Consider the following 21053-nt stretch of genomic DNA (forward strand, 5'->3'; position numbering starts at 1 on the left):
CTGAATCCCTTCACAAAATTTCCTGCTCACACTCAATAGCTCATTAGGCCCCCAAAAAATTCATCTCCATTCCCTCCTAACACTCGTGCATGAATGCTGAAGTCCAAACCCCTCTCCCACAAAACCTCCTTTACCTCTTCCCTCCAACCTTTTCAAGAAAGACCCCTACCCCACCTTCATAGCCAAGAGCTAAAATTATAGTGGAACCCCAAGTTTCGGCCACCGCAGGTTTCGACTGCTTTTCAGCCATATTTTGTCCCGGGTTTCGGCTGGCATACCAGAGATGTCCGTCCCCCTGCGCAGGCGCCTTGAGCCAGTTTAGAGTGGTTTATCCTTGAATGAACATTACCCCATGTGCTCATCCTGCCAGCCAATTATTATAATTATAATCAAGGGGGAGCACTAAACCCTTAGGATTATAAAGCTCATGTGGGGGGGGGGGGGGGATGGAAGGCATTCAGGCTCAATTCAGGGAACTGGGGCACAAATCCAATTCCCTAGATCAAGAGCTCTTCACCAGCATCAAGGAACCTCCATTGAGGGGTCCATCAAGCCAAGCAACCAGCCAGCCAGTTGAACATTTCACAAATTCCCTGTCTTCCAGATGCCAGCAAGTCTCTTCAATAAAAGTAAGTTTTAAATGTTTATTTAAATTTTAATTTATCTATTGTATTATTACTAATACAAGTATACTATATGTATTTATCTTTTGTATGTAAATCTACATTTAAAAAAAAAAAATATATATATATTTGTGAATATTTGTGGGTCTGGAACGGATTAATTGAATTTACACTATGGGAAATATTGCTTCGCTTTTTGGCTGTTTCGAGTTTAGGCCTAGCTCCTGGCACAGATTACAGCAGAAACTCTGGGTCCCACTGTATTTGCATTTTTTAGTTAAATGTATGGAAGGAAGGAAAGCAAAATTTAATTACATTCCACACTCCATTTTCAGTTAATTTTTAAAAATTCATAAATGATTTAGAATATTATCAATCGCCTTGCTACTGGCCGGACAGTTGCTCTACACTCTGGAAGTCTCCCTTCGATCCCTGCTGGGGAGGAGAATCTGTTCTACAATTTCCATTTCCTTTCTCACAATGCATGTGAAAATAAAGTCTGAATAGAGTAATCAATGACTCCTCAAAGCTAGCTTTAGCTACTGCCATTAGGACCTGCCTGCAGGTCAAATTTATGGCAATCCACTCGGAAGGACTCCTTCATTGTCATCTGCATAGACACTGAAGCCTCAAAACTAATGGATGGCTTCAATCAAGACCCCACAAACAATTCACCATATCCCCACCTCCATTCTTGAAGGTGAAACTTTATGAAAAGACTGGACAAGACTCACTACTGAAGCAGTAAAGTCAACTGACCAAGAAAACACCTGGACCTCTGTAGATAGTATCTCCAAGACCCCTAATGCCTCATCTATGATGAAGATCAGTCTCAGACATCTTCATGGCTGCCCAGAAGCTGACAGTCTGGCCATCTCATTACCACATTCACCCAAGCCATATAGAACCAGAACATTCCCCACATCTCCCACTGCTGGACCTGCTTCTCCTATATCACACGAAGGACTGCCCCCATCAACGATAAGTTGTGTTCAAAATGTGGGAATGATTGACAAATTCAGATCCTGCACCATCACTACATCTCCAACATGTCTTAACTGCAAAGATAATCATACCCTTGCAGCTAAGTGCTGACTCGGGAAAGAAATATCGAAGAAACCTAAAGATGATCCAAAGAAAAACTCCAATTTACAGACATACGCAGCAATAACCAAACTACAAGCAGCCACCACCAAGATTCTACAGATTCTCTCCACTCCCTGGTGGTGCACCCTCCAAGGTGCTGTACTGCATGGAGTATGCACACTTCGCAAATGTAGCAATCCCTGGCACTTTCAAACCACTATCAACGAACTATCCCATTTAAACAACATGCTTGCCTTCAATTTCCCCAGACTCCACACCTTCAGCTGACAAAGATCCTTCCCAACATCAACTTTACTGCACCTGCAGACCTGTCTCCTGCCCAAGCAACTGCTCCTACAAGTTCTATAACCACTTCCACTGCTGACAATGATGATCATGAGGGCCAAGGGCACAATGGGGAAGGTGGGCAGATGGATTTTCAGATTCTCAATACACAGAACACAAAGTAGTAGTAGTAAACAGAGCAAGATCAAGCATCAGCGAGGTAAAAAAAAAACTCAAGTTTCCCAAGGCACTGTCCTGGCACCTCTGCTGTTTCTCATCCTCAGATAAAAAAAAAAAAAAACATACCTTTATATCACTTGCAGATGACACTAAAATAAGCACTAAAGTCACTACAGTAGAGGACACTGAAAAATTACAGGAAGACATATGCAGGGTTTTCCAGTGGGCAGTGGAGAACATGACATTCAATGGTGATAAATTCCAGCTGCTTAGGTATGGAAACACTGAAGAACTCAAAAGGAACACTACACAGAACTCAAGAGGGTCACCAAATAGAATGAAAGGAACACACAAAGACCTGGGAATAATTATATCAGCTGACCATAGTCCTACCCCATGAGTTCAGCTCACTCAGATAAGCTGCGAGTGATAAATTTGGGCCTAGATATGAGAATACGTCTGCGTGGTAAGTATGCACCACATAAAACAAATCCTGCAGCACACAGTGCATAATGAGGGGGGGGAAAAAAATAAAAAAAAAGACTAATTTTGGATTAACCCTTTGACTGTTTTGGTCGTATATATACGTCTTACGAGCCAGTGTTTCAGACATATATATACTCAATTCTAGCGGCTTCAAATCAAGCTGAAGAAAGCTGGTAGGCCCACATGTGAGAGAATGGGTCTGTGTGGTCAGTGTGCACCACAAAAATCCTGCAGCACACAGTGCGTAATGAGAAAATAGTTTTTTTGGATTAAAACGCAGACTGAGGTGTATTTTCGTATAGTATTTATCGACGTATTTGCGTTTTCATGGTCTTAGATAAAATGGAAAACTAATATTACAGAAAGAGGTGATTTTCATTACTTTGACGATGAAAACGACCTTGAAACTGAACTCAAAGTAGCGGAAATGTTAGATTTTTACCAATGTTCAGGAGTAAACAAATCACACCACACGTCCAATACACGTCAACTGAGGAATCTAATACGTATTCTTTCACTAGTGCACTGATATTATTTATACCATTTTTACAATAATGCAGTAGTCTGCATAACAGTAGGTTTTGTACTTTTTTGTATGAATAAAAATCAAAATAGAAAGCAATAATAATATAAGGGGCCTAGAGATGTGACTAATGAACAGAGGATATGTTATTTTAGTGCCAAGAATGTCTACCTTGTTTATTCTGGACCCTATTTTGAAATTGGCATCTTTTTTAGTTTGCGTGAAATTGGCCAAATTGCCAATTTCTGACCACAATATTGGGTAGTCCAAATTGGTAAATGGGAGGTTTCTTGTACTCAACTGATAGATAAAATGCAGTTCTAAAGAAACAGCTATGAGTTTGGTCAACTGGAACAGAATTGGCTGAAAATAGGGCTCAAAGTCTGCGAAATTGCCGATACGCATATGTCGCCGAGACCGCTAACTTCGTGGGAGCGTAATTCCACGAGTTTTCAACCAAATTTCGAACTTTTGGTGTAATTACCATCAGGAAAAGATTCTATCATTTCATAAGAAATTTTTTTTTTTTTTCAAAAATTTAGCGACAATGAGTTTCAGAAAGGGGCCTGAAACAGTCAAAAGGGTTAAAACAGCGTCTTTTTGCGGTGTCTTTTCGTACGTTTTTTAATAGTTGTATTTGCGATTTCTTTGTCTCATTTGATAGAATGAGAGATATATTACAGAAACAGAGACGATTTTGATTGGTCTTAGTACTGAAAATGACTTGAAAGTGAGCTCAAAGTAGTGGAAATGTTAAATTTTTGATGGTCAAGAGTGAACAAATCACATGACTCATCCAACACATGTCAGCTGATGGGTCTTGTGTGCATTCACAAATGTGCTGATATTTATACAATTATTACAATATTGCATAAAAGTAAGTCTTCCATCTTTTATTTGAATAAAAATTCATTGTTAATAAAATCAAAATGGAATTCATTTGTAAAGCCTGAAAACGTAACTAGTGAACAGAGGAAATGTTAGTTAAGTGCCAGGAGTGCCTGCATTGTTTATTCTGGACCCTATTTTGAAATAGGAATATATTTTGAACTTAAGTCATAAATTGGTCAAATTACCAATTTCCGATCACTTCATTGGGTAATTGAAGCAGTTGACCTGGCGATTTCCTGTGCTCAATCGATAAAATAGAAGTAATACTAGCGAAATAGCTAAGAATTTGGCCAACTAGAATAACGTAATTGGCCTAAAATGGGAGTCAAAGGTCGGCAAAAATCGCCAATGCCTCAACATCGCTGATGCATCAAAATTCGCGAGAGCATAATTTCGTCAATTTTCCATCAAACTCCGTACTTTTTGTTTTATTACCTTAAGAAAAATATTCTCTACTATTTCATAATTTTTTTTTTTTTAAATTCTGGGACCCTGTGGACATCTCAGATTTTGGGTCTGGACCCTGAAAGGGTTAAAGACCATAACAAGACAAAGATCACGACAGCTAGAAAGATGACGGGGTGGGCATTGATAACTTTCAAAACGAGGGAAATAATGCCAATGGCGACTCCAATCATTATTGCTCCCTCATTTAGAATATTACTCAGTGCTGATGGCCCCATTCAAAGCAGGAGCTGGAATAAATATACAAGATTGTTTACAGCTCAGATTGAGCCAGTAAAGCACCTAAATTACTGGGAATGCCTTTAAGTCTTGAACATGTACTCACTGAAGCAGCGGAGATACACTAATACAGTGGACCCCCGGTTAACGAACTTTTTTCATTCCAGTAGTATGTTCAGGTGCCAGTACTGACCGAATTTTTTCCCATAAGGAATATTGTGAAGTAGATTAGTCCATTTCAGACCCCCAAACATACACGTACAAACGCACTTACATAAATACACTTACATAATTGGTCGCATTTGGAGGTGATCGTTAAGCGGGGGTCCACTGTATATACCTGGAAAGTACTCGAGGGCCTGGTCCCATATCTGCGCACTGACATAGCATACTGGAGCGAGATATGGAAAGTGTAAAATGAACCCAGCGAGGAGCAGGGGTGCAATGGGGACAATAAGGGAACACTATCAACATCCCTGGTCCCAGACTATTCAACATCTTACCAGAAGATACCAGAAACAAGGCTGGAACAAATGTAGAAGCCTTCAAGATGAAACTGGACAAGTATCTTCACCAGGTGCCAGATCAACCTGGCTGTGATGGATATGTGGGGCAGCAGGCCTCCAGCAGCAACAGCCTGGTTGATCAGGCAAGCACCAGACAAGCCTGGCCCATGGCTGGCTCTGAGAATAGTGAAACTTTCAAAAGTCTTCAAAGGTGTATCAAAGGTAAGGTATGCTGCCTCAACCACAGTCTCCCATGCCTCCCAACCTGCTGCTACATCACCATTACACCTCTCCAGTGCTCCAGTCAACCCGTAGTCATCTAACACCATTGTAGACTTGCCAAATGAACACGCTTAAGATAGTGACGACTCCAGTACACCCTCATGTGAAAAACAATACCTTCTACACTTCTCCATTGAATGCTGACGCCACGACCTGCACTGAGCTCTACAAAGGCCTCGGTGCTGGAATAGTCTAGTATGCCTGCGAATCACCTTCACACCCGCCCAAGTTCTCGAGTTCATCAAGCCTCTACGTTTCACCTTCAGTAACAAGACTAAACTATACCACCTGTCCAGAAGCAGCTTCAAAAAGTTTGAAAATGGCTTCACTGCAAGCCTGCCTCCTCAATTACTCCTGTAACTCCCACCTGTGTGCTGCCCTGATATTCCTACCTGCCTACCCTCTCCTGTGACCTAGAAACTGCCAGCTTCTCTAGACCTCAACTACCATGAGACTGCTGCATACACAGTTTGCTCTTCCTGTATTCTCCAAGTTCATCCCATGAGTGCCTAGCAGTTAAGCCCTGGCTCTCTGACTGTAGACACCTCTCAGTCTTCCCAGTTCGCCCCACGTAGAATCTTACCTAAACTCTTAATCTTGAGAGAATATTGTAACCAGGTATGAAACTGAAAGAATAATAGATCTTCCAGCGATTAACCAGGTGATTATCTACCAAATCTGATTAGACAGCAGAAACAATTTTGCCATCTTGCCCAGATGTGGCATTTAAAATATTCAAAATTTCATAAGCATTTGTAATGTATTTGTTGCAGAGTTGTACAGCACTCACAGGCATAAGTAAAACTATGCAAAACAAAGAGGGTATTAAGACAGTAGGAGAGCACTAAACCCATGTGGGTCATAGAATCAATTCCATATAAAAGCCTCAAAAGTAAGTTAAAGAATCAACAGAGGCAACGTATCCTACAAATTTCAATATCCAGCAACGTCCCCCCCCCTCAAAAGCTAAAGCAAAAAAATTTAAAAGAATTGTTGTGGGGGGGGGGGGGGGAGATGTAGAGGATTAAGGTGAAAATTAGTTATTTAAAATTAGTAAAATATTAATAAAACTGATGTCAAATTAAAAAGTAAAGATGTTTGACAAGAGAACAGAAATTTCTGGTAAAATCTGAATTTGTAATGGAAACAATCTTGTATGGGGAGGTAATGGAAAGATGGAAAATGTCAGTTGGCAAAGTTGTGAATATTCCATGAAATGTGTGCATGGATAATGTGGTTTGGAAGATCAACACTGCACATGCATGCTTCTGGTAACACTTGTTAAGGGACAAAAGCCTTCATATCTTCATAGACAGAAACAGCCAATCAGCCAGCCAAACAAATTACACATTCCATAATTGTCTTTTTATTTAGGGCATATAGGTTATGGACATTCTGGCAGGATGACACTGCCAGTGGCACCAAAATTGAAAGGGTGTTGCACAATGGGTTATTATCGAGGTTTTTAATACATCTGCGACCACTTGTGGCCGCATCCACCTCAAAGCCACTATACTCTGGGTCAACATCACCTTCCTCTTAAAAGGGGAGTATGTCATGACATCAGTGAATCCTTGGTTTGCCATGCTGTTTGCTCTAGCTGGCGCTCAATTGAACTGGTGCTCCCACAAGGTACTAAGTGGTCCCAGATTTTTTTTAATACTACACACACACACACACACACACACACACACACACACACACACACACACACACACACACACACACACACACACACACACACACACACACACACACACACACACACACACACACACACACACACACACACACACACACACACACACACACACACACACACACACACACACACACACACACACACAGTGTTAAGACCCATTCTATGCTGACCAGACATCTCGGGCCAATTGTGCCAAATTTGGAGGCAGAAAAAATAAAACGGACCTACATTTGAAGTGCTAGCGGTAAGAACGTACATCTACATTTGGACAGTTACGGAGTTAATGAAAAAATCCTTTGCAATAAGCAAGGACAAGATTTACACTTACAAACTAGTGAGCAGCTGTACAACAGTAACCTTGATTGAAGAGAAAAGGATAAAAACTGAGCTTGTAGAAAAATTGACAAAATTTTACACAGGGATTAAAGCCAAGAAATTATTTTAATGAAATTTAAGAAAATGCTACACAGGCTGTAAAATATTTTTTATCGAAGGAGAAAAACCTGTTTACAATTAAAGAATACAAACTGCAATTTAAGATTAAAAACTTAAGATGCCCTCGTGTGTTCATGTTTAGAGCTTAGTCACCAAGTCCAGTGTCCATCAGTTTTAACACTTAGTTTAATCCCTTGACTGTCGCAACCCCAAATCCTGAGGCATCTCCTGGTATCGCAAAATTTAAAAAAATAAATAAAAAAAAAATTCTTATGAAATGTTAAGAGAATGTTTTCCTGATTGCAATGACACCAAAAGAGCGAAATTTGATAGAAAACTGACGGAATTACGCTCTCACGAAGTTAGCAACCTCTGATATTTACGAATCGGCGATTTCGCTCACTTTGAGCCCTATTTTCGGCTAATTCCATTGTTCCAGTCGACCAAACTCATTGCTATTTCTTTAGAACTCCATTTTTTCTATCAACTGAGTAAAAGAAACTGCTCATTTACTGATTACAACTACCCAATAACCTGGTCAGAAATTTGCAATTGACCCCCGGAACTCTCTCCAGGTAAACGCTTATTAATTTGAGGGGATAGTGAAAGGTTAAAGGAAATGGAGAACAGGACAGTGTTATTTTGTTACAGGAAGAACTGCTAAAATGAACTGGAAATTAAAAAATCTTGAAATAATAAGTATCTGATGCTTGTAGCTACAGATAGGTAGCTACACTGATTTTTAAAGATAAACAAAGCTCATTTCAGTGATCAGGCATATTAGTGATTGAGAGAATAACATTTGTAACAGTTATATGGAAAGTATAACCAAGTTAGCTCACCTGTGCTGGTTTCAGTCACTAAACCAAAGTCATCTTCCAACGTGCCACCAGGTCTGGTAAGCTGCCTGGGAGGCATTTTGGTGCAGTTACAGTGGGCCCTCTAATTTCATGATTAATCCATTCCAGAGAATCTGCTGAAAAGTCAAAATTAAGGAAAATTTAAATCATTTTCCCAAAAACAAATAATGTAAATCCAATTACTCCATTCCAGACAAATTTTTTTTTATTTATTTATCAACACCTCAGCCAATTCCCACCAAGGCAGGTTAGCCCAAAAAAGAAAAACTTTCATCATTCACGCCATCACTGTCTTGCCAGAGGGGTGATTTACACTTTTTTTTTTTTTTTTTTTTTTTTTTTTTTTTTCAACAAGTCGGCCGTCTCCCACCGAGGCAGGGTGACCCAAAAAAGAAAGAAAATCCCCAAAAAGAAAATACTTTCATCATCATTCAACACTTTCACCACACTCGCACATTATCACTGTTTTTGCAGAGGTGCTCAGAATACAACAGTCTAGAAGCATACACATATAAAGATACACAACATATCCCTCCAAACTGCCAATATCCCAAACCCCTCCTTTAAAGTGCAGGCATTGTACTTCCCATTTCCAGGACTCAAGTCCGACTATATGAAAATAACCGGTTTCCCTGAATCCCTTCACTAAATATTACCCTGCTCACACTCCAACAGATCGTCAGGTCCCAAGTACCATTCGTCTCCATTCACTCCTATCTAACACGCTCACGCACGCTTGCTGGAAGTCCAAGCCCCTTACCCACAAAACCTCCTTTACCCCCTCTCTCCAACCCTTTCGAGGACGACCCCTACCCCGCCTTCCTTCCCCTATAGATTTATATGCTTTCCATGTCATTCTACTTTGATCCATTCTCTCTAAATGACCAAACCACCTCAACAACCCCTCTTCTGCCCTCTGACTAATACTTTTATTAACTCCACACCTTCTCCTAATTTCCACACTCCGAATTTTCTGCATAATATTTACACCACACATTGCCCTTAAACAGGACATCTCCACTGCCTCCAACCGTCTCCTCGCTGCTGCATTTACCACCCAAGCTTCACACCCATATAAGAGTGTTGGTACTACTATACTTTCATACATTCCCTTCTTTGCCTCCATAGATAACGTTTTTTGACTCCACATATACCTCAACGCACCACTCACCTTTTTTCCCTCATCAATTCTATGATTAACCTCATCCTTCATAAATCCATCCGCCGACACGTCAACTCCCAAGTATCTGAAAACATTCACTTCTTCCATACTCCTCCTCCCCAATTTGATATCCAATTTTTCTTTATCTAAATCATTTGACACCCTCATCACCTTACTCTTTTCTATGTTCACTTTCAACTTTCTACCTTTACACACATTCCCAAACTCATCCACTAACCTTTGCAATTTTTCTTTAGAATCTCCCATAAGCACAGTATCATCAGCAAAAAGTAACTGTGTCAATTCCCATTTTGAATTTGATTCCCCATAATTTAATCCCACCCCTCTCCCAAACACCCTAGCATTTACTTCCTTAACAACCCCATCTATAAATATATTAAACAACCATGGTGACATTACACATCCCTGTCTAAGACCTACTTTTACCGGGAAATAGTCTCCCTCTCTTCTACACACCCTAACCTGAGCCTCACTATCTTCATAAAAACTCTTTACAGCATTTAATAACTTACCACCTATTCCATATACTTGCAACATCTGCCACATTGCTCCTCTATCCACTCTATCATATGCCTTTTCTAAATCCATAAATGCAATAAAAACTTCCCTACCTTTATCTAAATACTGTTCACATATATGCTTCAATGTAAACACTTGATCTACACATCCCCTACCCACTCTGAAACCTCCTTGCTCATCCGCAATCCTACATTCTGTCTTACCTCTAATTCTTTCAATTATAACCCTACCGTACACTTTTCCTGGTATACTCAGTAAGCTTATTCCTCTATAATTTTTACAGTCTCTTTTGTCCCCTTTCCCTTTATATAAAGGGACTATACATGCTCTCCGCCAATCCCTAGGTACCTTCCCCTCTTTCATACATTTATTGAACAAAAGTACCAACCACTCCAACACTATATCCCCCCCTGCTTTTAACATTTCTGTCATGATCCCATCAGTACCAGCTGCTTTACCCCCTTTCATTTTACGTAATGCCTCACGTACCTCCCCCACACTTACATTCTGCTCTTCTTCACTCCTAAAAGATGGTATACCTCCCTGACCAGTGCATGAAATTACTGCCTCTGTTTCTTCCTTAACATTTAAAAGTTCCTCAAAATATTCTCGCCATCTACCTAATACCTCCATCTCCCCATCTACTAACTCCCCTACTCTGTTTTTAACTGACAAATCCATATTTTCCCTTGGCTTTCTTAACTTGTTTAACTCACTCCAAAATTTTTTCTTATTTTCATTAAAATTTCTTGACAGTGCCTCTCCCACTCTATCATCTGCTCTCCTTTTGCACTCTCTCACCACTCTCTTTACCTTTCTTTTACTCTCCATATATTCTGCTCTTCTTATAACACTTCTGCTTTGTAAAAACCTCTCATAAGCTACCTTTTTCTCTTTTATCACACCCTTTACTTCATCATTCCACCAATCACTCCTCACGTAGTTTATAAAACTACAACATTAACACCCCTCCTTCAGAGTGAAGACACTGTACTTTCCATCTCCAGGATTCAAGTCCAGCCTGCCGATTACCCTGAATCCCTTCATAAATGTTACTTTGCTCCCACTCCAACAACACGTCAAGTATTAAAAACCATTGGTCTCCATTCACTCCTAAAATACACTCGACGCATGCTTGCTGGAAGCCCCTCGCACACAAAACCTTTACCACCTCCCTCCAACCTTTCCTAGGCCGACCCCTACCCCGCCTTCCCTCCACTACAGATTTATACACCAAGTCATTCTGTTTCGTTCCATTCTCTCTACATGTCCGAACCATCTGGACAACAGTTTTGGCAATCCTGTACCTTCCCTCAACTTCCAAACTACAAATTATCTGCATTATATTCACACCACACATTGTCCTCAGATATGACCTCTCCACTGCCTCCAGCCTTCTCCTCATTGCAACATTCATCACCCATGCTTCACACCCATACAAGTGTGTTGGTACAACTATACATGTACTCTCATACATTCCCTTTGCTTCAATGGGCAAAGTTCTTTGTCTCCACAGATTCCTAAGTGCACCACTCACCCTTTTCCCTTCATCAATTCTGTGATTCACCTCACCCTTCATAGACCCATCCGCTGACACGTCCACTCCCATATGCTAACTTTCTTCCTTACTAGATTCTTTAAATCATTCCACCAATCACTTCTTCCCTCCTGTACCCCTTTCTTGTAACCACAAACTTCTGAACACTAACACTACATTCTTAAACATACCCCATACACCTTCGACCTACTCTCAATAAATCATCTATCCTCCAATAGTCGTTTATATCTTACCCTAACTGCCTCCTCTTAGTTTATAAGCCTTAACCTCTCTCTTACTTGCTGCTTCTATTTTCCCTGTATCCCATTTACCTTTTACTCTCATTCTAGCTACAACTAAAAAGTGATCTGATACATCTGTAGCCCCCTCTATAAACATGTACATCCAAAAGTATTAAAAAATACATTTTTTAGAGATTAAATATAGATTTGCATACAGAAAAGATTGACAAATCAATAGAAAGCAATAATAAAATGTATAAATGAACATTTAACATCACACTTATGTTTATTGAAGACAGGAGGAGGGGAGAGGGAGAAGTAACTGTTTGGAAAGGAGATGCCCTTCCATAAAGACTTTAGGTACCAAGTCCATATCTGGGGCTACTTCCCTTCTTTGTTTTTTAATGGCATTAAGACCAGCTTGAGTCACTAGACACCTGCCGCACTAAAAATATTTTCCACAGAGCTGTTTCTGGCATATTTTTAAGTAAGATTTGCCTAAAATGGGACATAGCACTGTCATTGTACATGTTTATGACAGCTTCCAACAGCCTTGTTAGGGCGATGTTCCTCCACAAACGTTTGCACCTCACTCCACCTTGCACAAATGTCCATAATCACTGAAGATGGCACCTTTTCCCTCTCTTCCTCCTCCTCCTCTGGAGCAGTTTCCTCAGCTGTGGGCTGTTGCAGATGGTCTTGCAGCTCTTCAGTGGTTAGCTCTTCACTGTGGTCCTCAACCATCTCTTCCACATCCTCGCCATTCACATCCAACCCCAGGGACTTCCCCGATGCCACAACGGGCTCCACATCCTCTTTGTACACCTTTAATTCATGCACAAATTTTTCAGCTGCAGGTTTGTCTGAACTTGCAGCCTCAACATGCCTTACAACACTGTATATGCCACTTCACTTCTTAAACCTCTCAAGCTAGCCTTTGCTGGCCTTAAATTCACTAACATGAGCACTCTTTCTAGGCATTTTCTTTACGAGATCGGCATGCAACTGCCTTGCCTTTTCGCAAATTATCGAAGGCATAATACTATCTCCTGCTAATTGTTTTTCGTTGATCCACACCAACAACAACTTCTCAATATCTTCGATTATTTGTGATCTCTTTTGTTAGCATATCTACCCCTTTCGCAACATCAGCTTCCTTTATTTCCTTTTTCTTCGCCACGATGGAAGCGATTGTTGAATAGGGTTTCCCATACATCCTAGTGAGGTCGGCCACACGTAAGCCACTTTCATATTTTTGAACAATCTTTAATTCTATTGTTTCTCACCTTTACCAAAGGGCCAGCACTAGCTTTCTTTTGGCCCATGGTGGCTTATTTAGCAGTTGCAAGCACAAAAAAAATGGATTACGTATGTATGTGTGGGGCAATGGTCACTAGCTGAGAAATAATGCCAGACTGACTGAATTGGGTTTTGGGATTTTGTGTGCGCACGGCCACTGGGATGTGTTTAGTACGGCTACCAAATTTAGAGGGAAGTCACAAAAATAAAGGCTATATTTTGACGAAAAGTTGCCAATAATCAAAATTCATGAAAACAGACTCATGAAATTAGGGGTATTACTGTACATTGTTAATGTTCATAATGTTCATTATACACTAAAGCACCAGGTCTTCATTAATTCCTCTGCAATCTTAATTTAATCTTGCAAGCTTTGACTTCAATGCTGTTCAACCTGAAATGTCAGCTTGCTCATTCTTCCTTTAGTCATTGTTAGTCACCTGAAAAACTAAAAAAAAGTCTTGACAAACTATCAGAGGTGCAAACTTCATGCCAGACATTCATAGAGCACTAAACCTGTAAGAATCATGCAGCACCTTGGAAACTGCAGAGATGGTGAGCTGCTCCATTTTCTTGAATTAAGAACTCTTAAGCAGTATCAAAAGCACCTTTCAAAGGGATTTGACTTTCAACTAGAGAAGAAAAAAAAAAATCAGAAAGGCAAAACCACAAAGTTGTTTCAATGACAGCAATGGGAGGGGGAAGCAACTGAAAGCATGAGGTTTTGAAGCCATGGCAAGCGAGGTCTAAACTCTACGCCAGTGTGTTGGTCACTTGCAAGTATTTACAATGTCAAGTCAACAATGGGGAATAAATTACAAAATATCTACCTCAATTTCATTTTATGAGTTGTGATATTTCCTTTAAAGTTAGTGTAACCTGGGCATGAACCTGAATGAACAGTTTTTCTTCCAGGGATTAACCAGGTGACTATCTACCAAATCTGATTAGACAGCATAAACAATTTTGCCATCGTGCCCAGATGTGGCATTTAAAATAATGGAAATTTCATAGGCATTTATAAAGTATCAACAGCAGGGTCATACAACACTCGTGCAAAACATGGGTATTATTACATTCGGGGGAAACACTAAACTCATGGGAGTGTTTTAGATGGGTTCAAGCAATATAAACTTTAGCAGAGAAAAAATGGTTGTTGCCTGTGTTTTGATAACTATCATGCCTAGTGCATCTATCTTGTCTCACTGATGTCTTAACTGCCTCATGACCGCAGATGGTGCCAAGGTATGAACTCTCCAGAGGTCAGCATCACTGACCTACATGCAACTCCAGCATGACATTCCTGACATGACTAGGTAACAGTTTCCTACTCAGCTACTTAAAATACCACTGACATGACTTCACTGACAACTTGAATCATGTTATATGCAGGATGACTTCATGCAGGCAATCTTTAATATATACAACAGACTGGCAGATGCTACACAAATATTAGGCAATGATTCTATAAAATGCAAAATATTGTATAATATGAAAAATATACACAGATCATACTGAAAGCATAATGAATCTTAGATTGTTGTGGTAATCAAAGGAGATTAATAGATTGCTATTCAGGTGATTGAGTTCTGGCATAAATTAGAGGTAAGTATAGTACTTAAGAGGAAAGGGTAACCTGGTGCACACAAGTTTCATGTTAAGGTCCACAACTCACAGGACAATGATAATCTATGTAAAATAATGATTCGCTATTAAACAGATCGAGACATGTAAATTGACTTGTCACAATAACTTACCTAAGCAACAATGAAAATAGACACTAATTTATTTTTACAGTATGGTAGAATACAAGGCAATGCATACAGCAACTGCAATTTGACAGTCAATCCAAGATTACAATCTTTGGGTTTTGCTATACTACATTAAGTGATAACTGAAGCTCTTCAAAAGGTATTCATATTTAACCTCAACTCTACTAAAGCAAGATTTACTTGTCTAGTGTTTCTGACCACAGGGGTACTAAATTCAATGGCTAACACTTGCTGTGACAGAAATCATAATTAGAATTAGAAACGTTGCCAGACACCAGAAGTGTCCTAATCACCAGTCGGGACCAATTAGCTAGTCAGTACGTGTGCTACTTAGGTGGTTAAAGGTACAAGGTCAGTAGGACTGTCAAGCACTAGCTCTGCAGTCTGGTTGACAAATCGGCCGGTGTGATAATAAAAAAATAATAAAAATCACAAACCAGCTTTGCATTGTCCACTGCTTATTTCTCCATTTTTGTACTTATTACCACTTGCACGTTTAGTAATTTAACAAGGAGCCCACAAACTAATCAAGATTTGTCACTGCAGATTTTTTTTATTATTATCACACTGGCCGATTCCCACCAAGGCAGGGTGGCCCAAAAAAGAAACTTTCACCATCATTCACTCCATCACTGTCTTGCCAGAAGGGTGCTTTACACTACAGCTTTTAAACTGCAACATTAACACCCCTCCTTCAGAGTGCAGGCACTGTACTTCCCATCTCCAGGACTCAAGTCCGGCCTGCTGGTTTCCCTGAACCCCTTCATAAATGTTACTTTGCTCACACTCCAACAGCACGTCAAGTATTAAAAACCATTCGTCTCCATTCACTCCTATCAAACACGCTCGCGCATGCCTGCTGGAAGTCCAAGCCCCTCGCACACAAAACCACCTTTACCCCCTCCCTCCAACCTTTCCTAGGCCAACCCCTACCCCGCCTTCCTTCCACTACAGACTGATACACTCTAAGTCACTGTTTCGCTCCATTCTCTCTACATGTCCGAACCATCTCAACCCTTCCTCAGCCCTCTGACAACAGTTTTGGTAATCTCGCACCTCCTAACTTCCAAACTACGAATTCTCTGCATTATATTCACAACACACATTGCCCTCAGACATGACATCTCCACTGCCTCCAGCCTTCTCCTCGCTGCAACATTCATCACCCATGCTTCACACCCATATAAGAGCGTTGGTAAAACTATACTCTCATACATTCCCCTCTTTGCCTCCAAGGACAAAGTTCTTTGTCTCCACAGACTCCTAAGTGCACCACTCGCCCTTTTCCCCTCATCAGTTCGATGATTCACCTCATCTTTCATAGATCCATCCGCTGACACGTCCACTCCCAAATATCTGAATACATTCACCTCCTCCATACTCTCTCCCTCCAATCTGATATCCAATCTTTCATCACCTAATCTTTTTGTTATCCTCATAACCTTACTCTTTCCTGTATTCACTTTTAATTTTCTTCTTTTGCACACCCTACCAAATTCATCCACCAATCTCCAACTTCTCTTCAGAATCTCCCAAGAGCACAGTGTCATCAGCAAATGTCCTATTGAAATTAACACTACTCAAGCTGACTAATTTTAGTTTGTCTGCACATTCATGACTTGTAAAGATCCCTTGCACTGAGGAGCACAAGTTATTATGCAGTCATTGTCACTTGTGTGGCCTGGAGTACAGCAACCCTTAGGGTAGACATTCACCTGGTATAAACCTTGGTAATAGATACCAACAAGTTTAGAAAAAAACTAAGCAAGCACTAGGACATTAGAAAATATATTGGTGTCCTGGTACCTTGATCACTAAATGATCAAGGTCCCAGGACCGTAACTTTTTTTAATTAAGATCCTAGTATTTGCTTACGTGTTTTTCTAAACCAGACATTTACCTACACCATACAAAGCATAATATACAGCATCACCAAGACATTGTATGCAGAATTTAATTGCACACTGAACATTAGGCTTTGCTTAATACTATATTTTCCTGCTAGGACTAACTGATGCTCACAAAGCAGAAAATACTTTGTTTTGCCTTTCAGCTATGCCATTACTGTACACCAAAGCAATGTTTCAAAGGTACTTTGAAGTGACCTGACACTGAATTGACCCAGAGTTCTGAAGAAATCACTTCAATATCCTCAATTGCATAATCCTTATAGATAAGGTTTGGCAGGGAGTGACTTCCAAGGCTTTGAACTGTGCTTGGAGAAAATTGTGGCCAGAATATGTCCTCGAGAAGGGTTTTGATGGGTTTGAGGCTGACCCTGACAACCCTATGCCTACTGTGGAATTTGTCTTTGGGGAAGGCCATGGGGCTCGATGCGAGTGGCAAGGACACGAAAGTTGGAGGACCACAGGGAAGAGCTAACCACTAAAGAGCTGCAACACATTCAACTAACAGCAATAGACTGCAGCAGAGGATACTGCTTCAGAGGAGGAAGAGAGGAGAATGTGCCTTCTTCAGTGATTAAGGACATGTGTGTAAAGTAGAGAGTTGCAAAGTTTTGCAAAGAATTATCGCCCTAACAACTGTTAAAAGCCGTGTTTACAACATGTTCAATGACCGTCTTGTCCCATTTTAAGCAAATCTTACAGACCCCAGAAACAGGCCCATCTGGACAGATTTTCTGTGCAATAGGTACAGTGACAAGCTGGTCCTAGTGACAGTAAAAGAAAGTAGTAACCCCAGAGAGGGCTTTGATACCTGAAGTCCTTATGGAGGAGAATTCCCCTTCCAAACTCCTCTCCCCACCTCTCTTTCCATATGCCAACAAGAGTCTTCAATAAAGGTATGTAATGTTCATTTATCATTAAAATTAGTGCTTTATATTTCTTTGTTTTCTGTATGTATTATTATTATAATCAAAAAGAAGCGCTAAGCCACAAGGGCTATACAGCTTTCTGTATGTAAAAATTAGTGCTTTATATTTCTCTCATTGTTTTCTGTATGTAAAACTAGTTATTCTTTAAAAAATGTATTTTAATATTTTTGGGTGTTTGGAATTGATTAATTGGATTTACATTAAGAACTTAAGGAACACTGCAACAGCCTACTGGCCTATGCGAAGCAGGTCCAATTCTCCAACCGGCTTAAACAGTCCAAACGTATATATACATTCACTTGCGCAGCGCCCCAAATATTGACAAAAAACTACATATAAAAAAAGAGCACAAGGTACTAAGTGGTCCCAGATTTTTTTAACATATGGTGCACACTGAGTGTTAAGACCCATTCTATGCTGACCAGGCATCTCAAGGCAATCGTGCCAAATTTGGAGGCAGGAAAATTAAAACGTATATTTACGTTTGGGGCGCTACGCGCAAGAACATACACATACATTTGGACCGTTTAGGGGTTAAGGGAGGAGCATGACATCCGACCCAGTAGCACAAGCTAGTCAGGTCCAACTCGCACCCACTCATTTTTCAAACCTATTTTTAAAACCTACACAACATCTTAGCTTCTATGACGGTACTCTGTAGTGTTTCATTCATCCACAACCATTACCAAACCAGTGCTTTTGTATATCCTTCCAGAATCCGAATTTTTCCAATTTAAAACCATTGCCGAGAGTCCTGTCTATGTTAGATATTTTTAGCATGCCATTTACATCTCCTTTATTAATTCCTGTTTTCCATTTATACACCTCAATCATATTCCCCAATAATTCTAAGCCTTTCTAGAGAGTGCAGATTCAGGGCCCTCAGTCTATCCTCATAGGGAAGATTTCAGATTCATGATCAACTTTGTCATCCTCCTCTGTACGTTTTCCAGTACATTTATATCCATTTTCTAATATGGTGACCAAAACTGCGAAGCATAATCTAAACGAGGCCTAACCAAAGATATAGAGTTGAACAACCTGAGGCCTTCTATTATTCATACTTCTTGCTATGAAGCCAAGGATTCTGTTAGCTTTATTGCAAACACTTATGCACTGTTATCAGTTTCAGATTACTGCTAGCCATACCTCCTAAATCTTTTTTGCAATCTGTAATATCTACATTTAGTTTGTGGCATGGTTATTTTCCTGTCCAACATTTAGAACTTTGCATATGTCTATATTAAACTGCATCTGCCACTTCTCCATTACCTGAAGTATATCTGCAAATGATTAAGTCCTTTAAATGCTTCAGCTACTGCCTCTACAGTTTTATCTGCAATATGTACTAACTCATAGTATTTGGAATTAACCATCACAAATGCTTATTACCTTGGAAGGAACATTGGAAATTGGTTAGGAAGTCATGCAATACTTTCTCCCACAGTTCACTGGTACTTGGGCAAAACATTCAGTAACTGGCATAATTCTTCAGCTAGGGAACCAAGCCTAGCTACTCCGTAGACATCTTGGAACATGACAAATCACTGATAGGAGCTGGAGGCTTCACATTTCAATCTTCCTATATCAGGAACCTAATCACACCAGACCATACTTGACTTAGCATTTCCCTTCTACACCAGTAATAGCCACATGGTTATTTAGGATCTTGTTGACAGTACAGGGTGCCAAATCTCAGGTTAATCAGGTTAAACCCTTAAGCTGACTGACATGCCAACTTTAAAAAAAAAAGCCATTTATGTAAATTAACATTTGTTAGTGTTTACACTTGTGATTTAACTTGTTAAATTGTAGCAAGTGAAAAATTAACAAGTGAAAAATGAAGACGTAAAACATGAACAGGAAAAAAAATCAATTTAAATTAAGTAATTTCATCCATGCTGGAAGCATTCAGGTTGACAAAACTCACGAAAGTCACCTTCGAGCCTTCACATCAGAAACTGCACAAGTTTATGGATTAACCATCAGTATATTTTAATAATTACATTGAAATACTAACCTGCTCTAATATGAAATTTAGAGGCACACCATTAAAAGATCCAAGTAGATCTTGGCACTGAAGGCTTACTGCTCTACAACCTAGGAAAAGAAACTGAGGTTATACCTGTTGTCTGCATAAAAATAATCCAACAAATTAATATTCTTTCATCACTCTGCAAAAATGGTTTTTAAAGTTATTTTGAACATTTTAACTTAACTCGTCACTGTTTTTAAAGTAACCATTTGCTGCAAGCCACAGGCTCAAAAATCTCATTACAATCACAGGCAAAATACATTAATTTATCTTTCACATTAGAGCAGAAAATTTTACAAATTTTGTCTTTGGTAGTTCAAACAACTGCCATGTAAATACACTACACCTAAGTACTATATTACTGTACCTGCTGCTTTATGGTAATTACTCTTATTTGCATATTTGAATTACTACTATCAATGAGGAGTGCACAATACCAATAAAAGAAAATCAGCAGCATTTTTTTTCGCAAGACAATATTTAGTGTACACAAAAACCAGAGTAAACCACACGAAATCAAGACTAGTAAGCAACCATGTTCACACATTTTCATTACAAATGTAAAAACCATATACACCATTTTCAGTGAAGACAATACAAGTTCAATGAATTTTTTTTTTTTTTTTTTTTTTTTTTTTTTCAACAAGTCGGCCTCACTATTATTAACTCACTATTACTTAGATCACATGTATATTTTAGTTGATTCCCCCCCCCCCCACAATCGCATATCAAGTTACTGGAAAGTTTACAGTAACATCCTCATTATCCAGGATAGATAAATATATCAACTTAACATCGTCATTATGTGAAGCAATGACAATGTACAATACGTATTACAAAAAACAGCCTAACTGGTTAAACTGATGCATACTGAAAATGTTTCAAGAATGAAGTGAATAACCTATCAAGTCCATTCTATGGGGAAAGTGAAGGTTAACTAGTTTGGCAGGTGACTAGAATTTAAAAAATTTAGTCTGGGAACTTTTTTTGCAAAATTAGGCAACAAACATTCTGAAGAATGATAGAAGAAAAACTAAACAGATTGAAATTTTTAAGGTAAAACAAGCTATAAGAAAAAAATTACTAG

At 39.5% G+C, this 21053-nt stretch overlaps 1 long non-coding RNA gene across 10 annotated transcripts in view; it reads right to left on the reverse strand.

The window, feature by feature from the left end:
* The window catches only part of LOC128702080 (uncharacterized), a 66611-nt gene that overhangs the window by 31225 nt on the left and 14333 nt on the right, over window positions 1-21053 (reverse strand). For all 10 annotated transcript variants that reach the window (XR_011391227.1, XR_011391236.1, XR_011391233.1 and 7 more), the window contains 2 exons: window positions 19952-20031; window positions 8526-8659 (listed from right to left, as the gene is read on the reverse strand). This is a non-coding gene — a long non-coding RNA (uncharacterized lncRNA). The remainder of the gene's footprint in view (window positions 1-8525; window positions 8660-19951; window positions 20032-21053) is intronic.

The sequence above is a fragment of the Cherax quadricarinatus genome, unplaced genomic scaffold, assembly GCF_038502225.1.
Source record: "Cherax quadricarinatus isolate ZL_2023a unplaced genomic scaffold, ASM3850222v1 Contig720, whole genome shotgun sequence".
NCBI lineage: Eukaryota > Metazoa > Arthropoda > Malacostraca > Decapoda > Parastacidae > Cherax > Cherax quadricarinatus.